General features: G+C 37.6%; 1 protein-coding gene and 1 pseudogene across 7 annotated transcripts in view; both read right to left on the bottom strand.

The window, feature by feature from the left end:
- LOC18104063 (probable leucine-rich repeat receptor-like protein kinase At1g35710) overlaps positions 1–14,070 on the bottom strand; it is a 119,614-nt gene that overhangs the window by 48,222 nt on the left and 57,322 nt on the right. The window lies entirely within an intron of this gene.
- LOC127904191 (disease resistance protein RPV1-like) lies at positions 8,699–12,402 on the bottom strand (annotated as a pseudogene).

Here is a 14,070-nt window from a genome sequence, read left to right as displayed (position 1 = left end):
GATGAAGAAGAAGAAAGTGCACATGTTTACCCAATTATATGTGCTGAACTGCTAAGTGGGGAGAATTTTTAATTGCCTTGAAGGAAGGCAAAATTGGGACACTCTGGACACCCGATCAAGTGGACAATTAGAGGTGTTGAGTGGAAATTGACAAAGACCAATCTTGACGAATCTAAGAACTGGTAGTCTCGCCAGATATTGAGAAATGATGTATTAAACCAGTATATTCCAGATCACTTGTAAAGGAAAGCCGCGACAAAGCTAGCAAATGGTTGTATATATGGAAAGACAGTACGATGGATAGATATGGCCTAAGAAGTTCTGTCTAGGAGATTGGGTTTTAAGCGGGACCAGTGTGACCCCTCCAATCTTTCCTGGGAACTTGCTTAGTGGAAGGATTATCCATACGGTACTATTTTCATATATACAGCAGTTTGTAATGAAACGGTTGAAGACTAGCAGGATGGCGGCACAAGGGAACTGTTGGGTTCAGTATGTTCAAGGATCTGATGAAGTGGTGATTTCTCCAAAGAAGTTAGATTCGGTGACTGTGATTTCTCGAGGGGAGAATTGATGAAGACCCTGATAATGGAAGAGAAATACAGCAAGGGGATAAAGATTGGCACCCTATTTTTGACTTGGACAGGTGTTGTGACAGGATGAGCTGCTGTCAAACATAAGCAAGGAATAGGGGAAAAAAATCTGGAGAACAGAAATTGCACGAGGGCACACGGAGATTGTGCATGAGTACCCGTAGGATCCAACGAGGTACTGTAATGAGACAACAGGTGCAAGGAGAAGAAGTGTTCCCAGATGAAGCTCAGAGCAGAGACTGTTAAAGTTTGTACAACAGGAAGTCTCTTATGCTCTTAATGAAGACAACAGGCGAAGACCTTTCCAATGCATGCAAGGATGGAAAGAGAGTTGTTGCAGAGGCACCTAATTGAGGGGGTGCAAATGCCTGTGATAAAAGGCGACCGCCTATGATGAAAGGCGAAGACACCAAAGAGAGTTGGTGTAGGTGGAGCTGTCAAGCAGAAAGGCACAGAAGCTCCAAACATAGAAATCGAGGTGGAGGATTGCGAGGAGTATACCGCAAGTTTCTCTTTCTATGTAATCAGTGGCAGTAATCTCTCCCATAGTGCACATGGCGGTAGAGAATTTTGGAGCCACTTTGAAGCATCTCAGCTGAAGGAGGATGCGACCGCCCCATGACAACGGGCGAAGACACCTTAGATGGAAGGTGTGTAAGGGCCATGATATGAGCCCAAGATTAGACCGCCGCATAACGACGAGCGGAGACACCTAAGGAGAAGGTGTGTGGGCCACGATAGGAGCCCAAGTTCAGAACAACCCCAGAGCCAATGTGATGGCTGGATATGAGTGGACAGATGGATAGCCAATGAAGTGGCTATGATGAGTATGAAGACAAATGCAGGATTGACTTTCATGGATATTGCCCCCATGCTAAAGATCAATGAGCTAGAAGACATTTGCCTTGGACAATAAGTGGATGACTTGTGGAGCATTAAGACGCGGCTGCTATGAAGAAGCAGAAGGGCATGCGCAGGTTCCGAGAACGAGTTGACTCTTGTCAAGGTGGTGAGCTCGGTAATGGCATTGTAATACTCAGAGTATGAAGACAGATATGGATCAACCTTTAATGGGCTGCCCCCATGGTTAAAGGTGGAGAGCTACCTGGACTCTTACGACTAAGAGCGAGAGACTCACGGAGAAGTAAGGCGTGGTTCCTAGGGTGGAACAGAGGGCAGGCGCAACTCCTGGATGAGTAGACTCTTGGAAGAGTGGTGAGCTCGTGATCATATTGAGATACTCAGATAATGACTGTCGCACTTGGAAATAGAAATTTCCGTTTGAGGGGGTGTTGTAAGCCTTGGTGTAAGGCTTGATGAATTATTCCGGACCGAGCATGGTTGATACGCTCGAAGGGGAATGCAGTGTGTCCCAGAGACAAGCGTTAACACTCTTCAGATGTGAAGTGACAGACCATCTGGTTGTAGTGATCCTTTTGTGTGAGAAAAGGTGTGCTTTGGTGACTCTGGTGATTGAAAGGTTTGGCGAGTACCTGTAAACTCGACCACATATGCTCTCAGAATGGTAAGTTTGGAAGAGCTGCAAGATGCAAGCCTGTGCTGAAGAAGCAAGAGGATAGTTGCCCCACATGAATGGCAAAGGGGGTGATTGTTGGGTTGTTGCCATTGCATGTGCAGCAAATGGACAGCACCAACCATTGACTATTGGCAGCCACCATTGTTGAAGAAGAAGAGGAGTTGGCAGCCACCTTTGTTGAAGAAGAGCTGGAGTTGGCAGCCACCTTTGTTGACAAAAGAACAAGTGGAGCAGCACCATTGTTGCCTATAAAAGGGCACAGTGAGAGAGCAAAATGTAAGAGAGGTGTGAGAATGTGAAGAGTATAGAGAGAAAGTGGAGAGCTGCAATGGCAGCAGCCTTGCTGCCATTGCAGCAGCTGCAAGTGCAGCAAAAGAGCTGGGAGTTGAGTTTGAGTGAAGTGATCCTCCTCCTCCATGTATATCCTTTCTCTAATCTCTAATAAAATGGACTCTCTCCCGTGGATGTAGGCGGTTTTGCCGAACCACGTAAAATATTGTAGCAGTGTGTTTCTCCTCCCCTTTGAGCAATTATCAGTACACCCCCGGTCGGAAATCCCCAACAGAAGCCTGGTTCAGTCAACATGAATACCAGCAAATTAATGTATGCATGAACCACGCATGTAAACTATACCCCACTTGCAAGAAACAGTGTCAGGCATTAATGAGTTCATTATTCATTAAATTAAAAAAAAATCTAAAAGAGATCAAGAAAACACCGTGGATTCTGAGTGGATTCAAATAGTGTTTCTCACGGCAAGTTTGTTTAATTTCACGAGAAGTTTTGTTCAATTATTTTTATGTGTTGTTTGCTAGCGTGTTTTTTTTTTTTGCTTCATCATAAAAAAAAAAAAACTAAAAGATTTGATGATTCAACTGTTCATTCAGAGTTATGCACTATAGACTCGCATAATGAACTCAGTTTTTCTTTAATTGTGTTCATCTCTGTTTTATTTGTTGGTAGTTTTTTGGATTTTGGTGGTTTCTTGGATTCTTGGATTTTGGTGGTTTCTTGGATTCGTTAGGTGCGGTTTATGGGGGATGGGACAGTTATTAGGGCTGGGATGGTTAGATGAGGTTTGTAGGGGATGAGACTGATGTTGGGGTTGAGACTACAATCAAATGGCATAGGAATCACGCTTATAAGACCAAAAGCAGCCTCTCCAAAATGAATCTGGAATCAATCAAGAACCACCCGAGAACTTGCCTAAAAAAAGAACAAAAACATAGGCACCAACCCAGAAAATCCGGCGTGATTTTGGGAGACATTTCTTCTAGATTGTATGGGTTCTCATTATGTGCATTAAATGTAATGCCCACTTGATCAGATTTAGTTTTATATTACTGAAAAAGCTGGTGGTTTTATTTGTGTTTAGTTGGGGATTTTACTTTAATTTTTGTTGTTGAGCAATTTGTGTACTATTATAGCTCTGAAGATTACTGGTTACTGGGTTTGCCTAAATCAAGCTGCATTCAGTTGAGTTTCAATCTGTCAGATCAATTTGCTATCTTTTATCTTCTTTATTTTTTTTCCTATCTCTCTCACCCTACCCTCTAGAACAAAAACAATCATGAAGGCTAAAGTTAAAGAAATCGATTCTCTCTCTCTCTCTCTCTCAAAATTGATTTGCTCAATCTCATTTCCTTTTCGTTCTCACGCACATGGCTTCTTTGCCGTAAAATATTCTTCTTTCTTTCCTCCCCAGAATCATCCATTCACTTTGTCTCTGTGTTTAAACAAAAAAAACACACACCAGGCCTGTAGCATCCTTTGAGACGAACTCCATTGATTTGGAGTAAATTCAAATATTTCATGTTTTCAAATGATTCTGTTCTTAAAGGTTCAGCTTTCGAAGTTTGCACATCTAGCACAAGACCCTCCACTTTTTTTGTTCCCTAACAAAAGCAAGAAATTTCAGTAGAACGACATATATCATGGTTTGGAAGTAGACCTATGCAAAAGTATATATTTTGTTAAAATTATTTTAAAACAAGCTCAACAGGGAATACATATAAGACTTCGTGATTCTGCGCACAAGACTACAGCAATGGATCTTACCATGTTCATTTTGAGCACTTTCCATGCTTCCTCATGAAGCCAAATTCTGCTGCGTTTTCCAGGATGTTGGGGACACATTTGACAAACTATCTCTCTTCCCATGTCTCTTACTAGATCATGCATCCTTAATTGATTCTGTAAATTAACTTCTAAGAGAGACCTGTCAACAAGAATTGTTAAATTGATTTCTTGATTGTTGACACATATTCTTTGTTTCTGCAAACGAATAAACATGCAATATCAAGGAAAATATTTTTTAGTATATCATCATCCAGTGCGTCAAAACTTATCATAAGCTTTGCATGATCCGGAGTTTTTTGCAGTTAGGTGAGATCTCAACGTTATGCTTAATTTTTTATCAAATATATGAGGATAGTGAGATTCGAACTCGTGACCACTTGGTTATCAAGGCTCTAACACCATGTCAAAGAATCATCTCAACCTAATAGCTTAAACTGTTAGGTAAGGTTCCAGAAAATAATTTATATTATTCTCTAATACACCTCTTCATATATATTTATCTTTTCCAAACAAAGAAGCACTCAAAACTTCAAGAGCTAAAGGAAGCCCACCAGCACACTTTAATACATCATTGGAAAGCTCAGCATAATCATCCGGTGGATGGATCGTCCTAAAGGCATGCCAACTGAAAAGCTGAAGGAACTCACCTTGTGTCAACAGTTTAGCCTCATATTTTGCCTGGCATGTGAAGATATTATATTATATGGAGGAAGTCTTGTGGAAAATTAAAAATGTAAATTAGAATATTATATTATGTAGAAGAACTTTCATGGAAACGGAGGATCAGGAAGTTATCATTTTCACATCTATAGTCAGTCAATGTTATGCCCTAATGGACTTGAGGGACAAAAAATATATATCAATTGAATTTGAAATCGTATTATTTGACTTTTTCTAAAGCAACATGGGATCAAATCTACCTAATCTTGAAGAAGAAAACAGAAAGAAACTTAAGACAAGATTAATTACTTAAAAGAGATTACATGTGTGTAATTAATCTTGATTGAGTCAGCCTATTGGTTATTACCCCTAAAGAGGTTTATACAATAGATTCTCTTACTTGTAAATTGAGCAGTAAAATTTAGCCAGCTATTTATAGTTACAGAAAACTTATGCATATTTTTACTCAAATTAAAAGAGTTTCTTTGTAGAAAAAAGAGTTGATATTCAAATCATATTCTTCATTCTTCAATTTATAAATAACTTTATAACCATTTAATTGGATTTGGTAAATATATTTAGATTCTAATATTATAAGAAAGTAAATAAAATTCAGAATGAGTTTTACGAGTTAATTAAAATCGACTTAAATCATCAGAGATAATATGATTCATGCGTATGGACCAGCAAGACTTCTGTTTCGATGCACTCAAAGCTAAAATATTAAAAATAATTACGTATATTGAAATGCAGAATTTACAGTACTCATGTTAGAGAATAGGGATACATATTTTCAATATAATGGAGCACGTAATGTTACGAGAAAAGACAGTACACTTAAGATTAAATGGTTATTAACTTATAATAATACCGAACATACAATATGGCATGGGATCAAGAGGCTGGAATAAAAGGAAAATCGGTTATGGTGACAAATGGTACGTAGTTTGTAGCATAGTTATGAAATTGGAAAAGGACTCGCGTTATTGAATTACGAAGTTCATCTATATTAATCATTTTTATTAAAACAATTGTTGCTTATGCCCGCGCGGTGTGATGGTATCTTTCATTTTTATTTATTGATTTGAAAGTTGACACTTAGTATTTAATTCAAGGTTATTAGAAAATCTAAGTTTATTGATCTTGTCAAAAATTCAAACTGTCGACAGTAGTTGGAATCTTCAACTTTATCGACCTCGGCGGGTCGCTTACACGGAGGTAGAGTCAGCTGACCGTCAGCGATCAACATGTCAAAGATGGCGTCTAGCTTGCTTTCATCGAAATCCCCGACTTTAGAGAGTTGTTCTTTGAGAAAAATTTTCTTTGCCTGCTTCTCCCGTTTTCGTTCTTTTGCGCAGGGGTATGACGGGTTAGCCTCAGAAGGGCAACTTTTTGGATAAGGCGGCGGCCTTGTAACCCTCGGCCTATCTGGTCCCGTGCGGATCCCTTTCGTTTCTATGGTCTTACCTTAGCGCTAACTTGGCTTAGTTGTGCCTAGAAAAAATATTAGTGATGTAGTTTAAAGGTTTTGCGAAAAAGATATTAAAGGAAAATAAATTATTTTTTGATATTTTTTTAAATATAAGCTAAATTCTAGAGGAAGGTAGCACCTAGTATTTTTTGGTTTTTTTGTGGAGGCCGGTGTGCAGGGAGGCTGAGAGAGGAGAGGGACGATGGAGAGGCTGGGAGAGTGGAGCTAGGGAACTGGCGATGGGGAAGAGAAAAGTCCTGGCTGGTTCTCGAGGAAGAAGATGGGGACGGCTGGAAAAGGGAAAGGAAGGGAGATTGAGGGAGGTGTGGCAGGGGAGAGCTGGGTCTGTTGGGTCTTAGGTTGAGGGAAGAGATGGCGTTCACGGCTGGGAAGTTTCGGTCGGGTGAGGAGAAAACAAAAGGAAGTGAGGGGTTTTCAGGTGGCGGCTAAGAGAGGAAATGCTCTGTGTTGCATAATCGAGGGAGATGAGGGGGGAGATGGAGTGGCAGAGAGAGATCTCTGGTTTTTTCAAAGGGAGGGGTCGTTGATGTGGTCGGCGGGTTCTGTGGGAGAAGGAAGGACAGATCGGGGGGAAGAGAAGGAAAATGCAATGGCCGGGCTGGGTTGGTCAGGAGAGAACGGCGATGGGGAAGAGAGCGAGGGGCTCTGGTGAGGGGGACCTGGTTCAGGAGCAAAAAAAATCGAAAGCAAAGGGGCGGCGGCTTGTCCTTGGTAGAGATCAAGGATTGCTTTAGGTACCCCCCAAAAAAAAAAAGAAAAATTTATCGACTCATCGAGAAAATTGATAAGTTTTTCAATCTAAAAACTTCAAATCGAGATCTTTCATTTAAAAGTGTGGCCAAATTCTTCTTTGATCATTTTCAGTTAAATTTAGTTAAATTTGGTTTTGCATTAAAAAATATAACTAAACCAAAATTTTTATTTTTATAAATTATAAATCAAACCAACCAACCAATTCACACTCACTAATTTAGTTCGGCTCGGTTTAATTTTTTTTCTTTTCAAACCAGTTAAATTAATGTCAAATTTTTTAGTGAGCCTGAGCTTTTCAAAGCTTACTTTGAGCTTGACAATTTTATTTAATAAAAAGAATTGAAAAGGATAAAAGAAAATCTCAGAGTAAATTCTACTTAAATAGAAAAAAAAAATAGAAAATCCATGAAAGTTTTAATGAAAGTCTTAACTAAGTTTTTCCATGATTTTTTTTCAAATTCTACTTAAATAGAAAAAAAAAAGTAAACATATTTAAACTTAAATTTAAAAATCCTAATCTGATAACTTAAAATTTAAATGTACTAAATCTTGCTGAGAAATCCTAATCTCACTAAGAGAGCTACTATTCCACCTCCGTGAAAAAAACCTTACCCTCAAGGTTATGGTAGGTTCCCTTTAGCTGTCCTTCTTCTATATTTTCTATAAGTGGCATATTTGCAGGCATGTAGACAAATTTCAGTGATATTAGCAGCGGCACTAAAAACTTGAGTATACCCTCAAGGATATGGAATCTTGGACGAGTAATAATATATAGAGATTGATAATACACACACACACACACCAGTAAATGGAGATTTGACTGGATTAATACATAAATATGCGAGATAGGGGTATTTCTGTTATAAAAAAGGAAAAGCAACCCCTCCCTCCTCTCTAATCTAATAAGGCCGACAGCAATGTGACAGGAGGGGAGAGCGGATATTTCTTATTTCCTTCTAAAATTCTTTGTTTCTCTCAAATCCAAGGCATTAAAGGTGGATTAGGAGGGTTTTAACAAGAAGATCAACTAGGTTAAAGAATCCTGGAGTCAGAGAGAGGATAGAAGTTAGGGTTGAGGAGAGAAAGTGTCAAGCTTGAAGGAAGAAGGAGATTTTTGGGGAAATTGGGCAAGAGGCATAGCAAATTGTGATTTATTAATAGTGGTAAGGTATATATATATAATTTTTTTGCTTTAACTACATTTTTGTTATGAAATTGTGGTGGGATTAAGAATCCCCAATTTATGCTTGGTTCACCCTTACTAATTATTGTTTGATTTTGAATTCATCCCATGACTAAAGATTCATTTAATTCAGTGTTCTGATTTGAACCTAAGATGATTGAACACTGAATTGTTGACCCTTGCCAATTGCTTTCCTTCATGTCTTTCTCTTTCTGTAATATATTTATCTCTATGACATCTCTCTCCAATAATGGACAGCCAGCCAATTTAAAGGCTAAACCCGCCAATAGAAAGAAACCAAGATTTCTTACATTTTAAAATTATAGTTAAATTGCAAAAAAAAAAAAAATCGACTTTTCATAAATTCTAAATGTTGATAATTTTAAATTGTTCTAAAAATATAAGATCTGAATATGAATCTCTGAAATTCATATTGAAAGTTATAATACAACTAATATATAATCCAACTAATTCCTTAATAAAATTATACAATAAAAATCATAACTTGCTTACAATAGTACACTTCTTTACAATAGTATCATCGTCTGGCTTGACAGACACTTCCAATTCGTCTCCACCTTCTATTGCACCTTGAATCCTGCTAAATGGGATATAGATCACCCAAGAATGACCTCCATCTTCACCTATTTGCCATGAAGAAATGTCCAACCATGGTCGTGTATAAAACAATTCATTATCATCTTTCTTTTTTCTAAAAGAAGCAGAACAAAGAGAAATGCAAGTTCGATTTTGAATGTTCAAGTACGATTGTCTCAATCTGGCGACTTCAATGGCTCCATAGACAGTCCAGACAATTAGTCCTCGACTTAAACCAGCTGAAATGGGTGGTATACGAAATGTTGAGGAAGATCTATCTCTTTGATATTGCATAAACCAATGCGGTACATCGCTACCCGGGAGAACAACATCAGGAAGCTTTCCCTTGGACAAAACCTGAAGAAGAATCTCCTTAAAATTGTTTGACAAATTGTAACAGTTTTCCATGCGAATGACTGGTTTGTTTTCTACACTCTCCAAGCCTTGAATCTCAGCTAGTTTTCCACATTCACCCAGTAACAGATCCGGCGCTGTTTTTGACTGAATTGACACCTTTTCCAATGATCTGCAATAACGTGCCACCAGAGGGGATCTCTGAGATGAACAGAAGATTTCTACACCATGACAAGTCCAATTTCTCTAGCTTCGCAAGGTTGCCAATGCCGGCAGGCAACTCGGAGAAATCATTTACTGCCAAATTCAGATCCTGGAGAGAGGATAAACTCCCAAGATTGATGGAAATATCATTGATTGATAAATGGCGATTACTAATATCGAGTGTTGTCAATGAGCTTAAACCAGAGAGGGAGGGTGGCAGGAAAGGTTGTTTCTTGATAGCAAGCTCTTTCGAGTGAAAGGCATTTGAAGGAAGACGAGGACATGCACTATTAAGACTAAAACCAGGACAACGTCCACGCACCAATAACTTTTTGAGCTTCTTCAAAATTCCAGTGGAAGAGGGTAGATTCTGAACTCCGGTATCATCTAATAGAAGATCAGTTAAGACTTTCATATTACCCAATTTCTCCGGCAATTTCTCAAGACTAGCGCAGCTCTGCAGGTTCATCGTTTCAAGAGATTTCAGCTCAGAAATGCTTTCTGGAAGATTCTTTAGCCTCCAACATCCCTTTAAATTCAAGAAAACAAGTTTTTTCAATTCTCCAACAGATTGGTGAATATCAGCTAAACTTGCACAATTTTCTAGAATTAGTCTCTCCAAACTAGGGAGTCCAGAGAAGTTTGGTGTTTTAGCAAAGGACCTAGAATTGCTGAGATCGATGACTTTCAGATTGTTTAGACACTGTCGAAGCCAGAAGGAAAAAAAAAATCGAAGCGAGCAAGGGAATAGAAACATAAGTTCCACTAATACAAACTATTTTATGGAAACAAAAGACTTCTCATCTGCTTCATACCTTGGTCTCATCTTTCCAGAGTTCTCTGATGTTGCTGTGCCAGTGTGCTGCATGTCAAGAACAACTAGGCTGTCTAATCGAAATTTGTGTGGTAAGGTTTCTAAAGAGAATTTATGCCAGCAACGCCATATCAATGCCTTGGAAATATGTTCGTAGTGTCCGCGGACTTGTCCTCCACTGAATTTGAGCAACTGCAAAGATGTCATTGGTGCAAAAGATGTGCTTGGAACTACATCTTTCGATGCTTGAGCGTCTAGCACGATACCCTCCACTACCTCTGTGCCCTAAAAAACAAGAAGAATTAAACAGGAAAGAATAGTTTATTATCATGGGAAAGCTTCTGTGGAAAAAGTTTTCATCAAATGTTGCCTAAATGAAGAACAATTAGTTATTACCGAACAATATTTATCGAGTACGTCCATTATATCTTCGCGATGCCAAAGTCTGCTACGCTTTCCAGGATGGTTTGGAGCCATTTGATGAATGATCTCCCTTCCCATGTCTCGTAAGAGATTATCCATCTGTAACTCATTCTCACTGTTGACTGTTAGAAGGGATCTTTCCCTGAGAATATCAAAACCCATTTCTGGATAAAAACCACGACCATCGAGTATTTTTCCCACGTAATCTTTATCCATACCATTAAAGAAACACGCAATATCAAGGAACATACCCTTCACTTCACCATCCAAATCATCCAAACTAGTTATAAGTTGCCTCTGAATTTGATGTGGAAGATGTTTTTGCAATTTCTCTATAAAACTTCTCCAGTGAGTGATGCTTCTTTTAAACAACTTAGAGCCTAGGACTTCAAGAGCCAATGGAACTCCACCAACATAATCAACAACAACTTTTGACAGCTCAACGTATTCTTTCATTGGATGGGGCTTCTTAAAGGCATGCCAACTGAAAAGTTGAAGAGACTCATCATTGTTCAGCCCTTCGGCGTGATATTGTTTTTCCACTTCAAGTCGTGTGAGTAAACGTTCATCTCTAGTTGTAATTACGATTCTACTTCCAGGACCAAACCAGTCTCGCTCTCCTGCCAATCCACGCAAATGTTTCAATTGATCAACATCGTCGAGAATAACAAGTACCCTTTTACGACAAAATTGGCTTTTGATGCCATCTTCATCATCATCATCATGAATCCGAATATATCCCTTGAAAGCATCACGAAGAAGCTGTTGTTGTAGTTGAAGTAGACCTCTGTGTTGATCTAACCTTTCTCTGATGTTCAAAAGGCAACTACTTCCTTCAAATTGATGACAAATTTGGTTAAAAACAGCTTTTGCTATGGTTGTCTTGCCTATTCCTGGCATCCCATAGATTCCCACAATTCGAACTTCATTTGTACCAACACATAACATGGAAATGATATCTTTGACTTGAGAATCAATACCTACTGGATATGTGGCAACTTTCATGTATCTGGGATTCAATTTACTTAAAACTTCTTCGACAATCATTTGAATTAATTTTGATTCATGCCTGTGCATAGTAAAAGAAAGTCATCACTCATCAATGAAACATAAGCTGATTTGGAAATAAGATGGTGAATATGATGCTAGTTTAAATTACAAAATGTAATTGGAGTAAAAGTTATAAGCATTTTCGATGGATATAGGGAAAGGAAAGAGGTACCCATTTGCGATACTGTGAAGATCAAACCCAGATAAGCTTGCAGCCTCCACAAGAGCATTTTTCAACTTTTGGACCTTCTCCATTTCTTCCTTAAAACGTTCTTCATGTCTATCAAAGGCTTCAGCAAAACTCCCCGTCTGTTTTCTAATATCAGAAGGATCAATATCATAGAAAACTGGTAGAAAAATCTGACGAGCTGTTTGTCTGCAATCAAGAATCTCTGAAAGTTCATCAAGACACCAAGTGGAGGAAGCATAGCCCTTAGAGAAAACCACTATCGAAATATTGGACTCTTTAATTGCTTTGAGGAGGTGTGAGGAGATTTCTTCTCCTTTAGGAAGTTCGTCATCATCTTGAAATGTAAGGATTCCTGCCTTTTGTAAAGCAGTGTAAAGATGATCAGTAAAATTCTTGCGAGTATCTTCACCTCTGAAACTTAGAAACACGTCATAATGCCATCCAGGTCTAGGGAAAGAAGAAGACATGAACATCTAGCAGTGGTTTCTGCAGGTCAGAGAGAGGGTGGGGCAGTGTGGTTGCTTGTTACTGGTGTGGAAGAGAGAGACATCGACGATGGTAATGATTCGGTCGTTCTGAGATTGCTGGTTTGGCCTGTAAGGGAGCTGACGCTCTGTGTTTTATAGTGTGTTCGTCTTTGTGGTTAAAAAAAATAAAAAACAGCGGCAAAATTAGTGATACCCATCGATAAATTAGGAAGACTCATATTGGTGAGACCATTAATAAAGTGGTGGATGACAACTTTTCTTGTGAGATTAATGTGATAGCTTTCTCTTTTTTTTTTTCTTTTTTTTTAAATTATTTTATTTATTTATTTTAGTGTATTGATATTAAAATAAATTTAAAAAATAAAAAAACACTTTAAATTGCAAGCACAAATATATTTTTCAACAGACTTCAGCATGATAACTTCTTTTGTTTTTTCTTTCTATAGTTATTACACAAACCATATACACCGCAATTATATAACTGATGTGTGGTTCCATGTTCACAGTTCATGAATACCCGAAGCCTTATCAAATGAATTATACACATAATTATAAAGTTGCAGCAAGTTTAATAAAACAATAAAAATAACATTTTAATGCTGTGTTGCTCTAAATATGATATATTAATAATTCAATGCTCAATAATAAAATTCAAAATTAATTATAAAAGTGATACATGCCATTTTTATTCATTTTATTATTAAAATCATTTTTAAAATTGTTTTAATCAATTGTTTTTTATTCAACAATAATTTTTATTATAGTTTTAATCAAATGTATATTTTAAATTCAATCACCTAATTTTTTTAAAATTTATTTTTTAAAAAAGCTGCAAGATTATAAGCTCCACAATTTGAAACACGTTTTTAATTTGGTGAAAGAGAGCAGTGTTCATTTTGTTAAGACTTTAAATCATTACAACCTTTGACTTTCAGGGGATAGCATATGGTAGCTTGTTGATTAATAGTAATACTAAAACGTGCAGTTAGTGGCTGTTTGGGAGTGTGGCTGCAGGTGAGTTTCACCTGCAGCCACATATAATAGTGTTTGGTTAAGGAAAATAAAATGCGTCTTGTTGGTAGGACCCACTAAAATTAGAGATTGGACCGCAGGTTTTGAGAAGCAGCATTTCGTGGTGGGAAAGGAACTTCAACAGTGGAGCATGACTCAACTGTTCAGTGAATAATGGAGCCATGCTTCACTGCGCACTGTTCACTAAGTGAATAGTTTTTTTTTTTTTTTTAAACCAGCACTCAATTTTTTTTTTTCTGAAAAACTAGTACATACAGTTAATTAATTGCACTTGCATTGTTCACATGAACGTGAACGTGAACAATATTTTTTTTTTTTTGTGTTTTTAAAAAATTAGTTTAAGGTGAATTAAATTTACTCGTACTGTAATCTCAATTTTATTTATGATAATATTTTACCTAATTTTATTGCACGCAGGATAAATCATGGAAACTGTAGTTATTGGCGAATGAATTTTGTACGTAATGAAATTGTTGATTTTTGTAAAAAAAATTATGTTTTACTCGAAAAACTAGTATTTAATATTATTTAATAACACTACATAAATTAGAAGGATATCGCATGATGACGTAGTATTTGTGAAATTTGATCGCAATTCCAATTATGTTCTTGCCGGGTCTG

This window comes from Populus trichocarpa, chromosome 13 (assembly GCF_000002775.5).
Source record: "Populus trichocarpa isolate Nisqually-1 chromosome 13, P.trichocarpa_v4.1, whole genome shotgun sequence".
NCBI lineage: Eukaryota > Viridiplantae > Streptophyta > Magnoliopsida > Malpighiales > Salicaceae > Populus > Populus trichocarpa.
The sequence above is the reverse complement of the archived record's forward strand: the minus strand, read 5'-3'. Positions and strand labels throughout refer to the sequence as shown.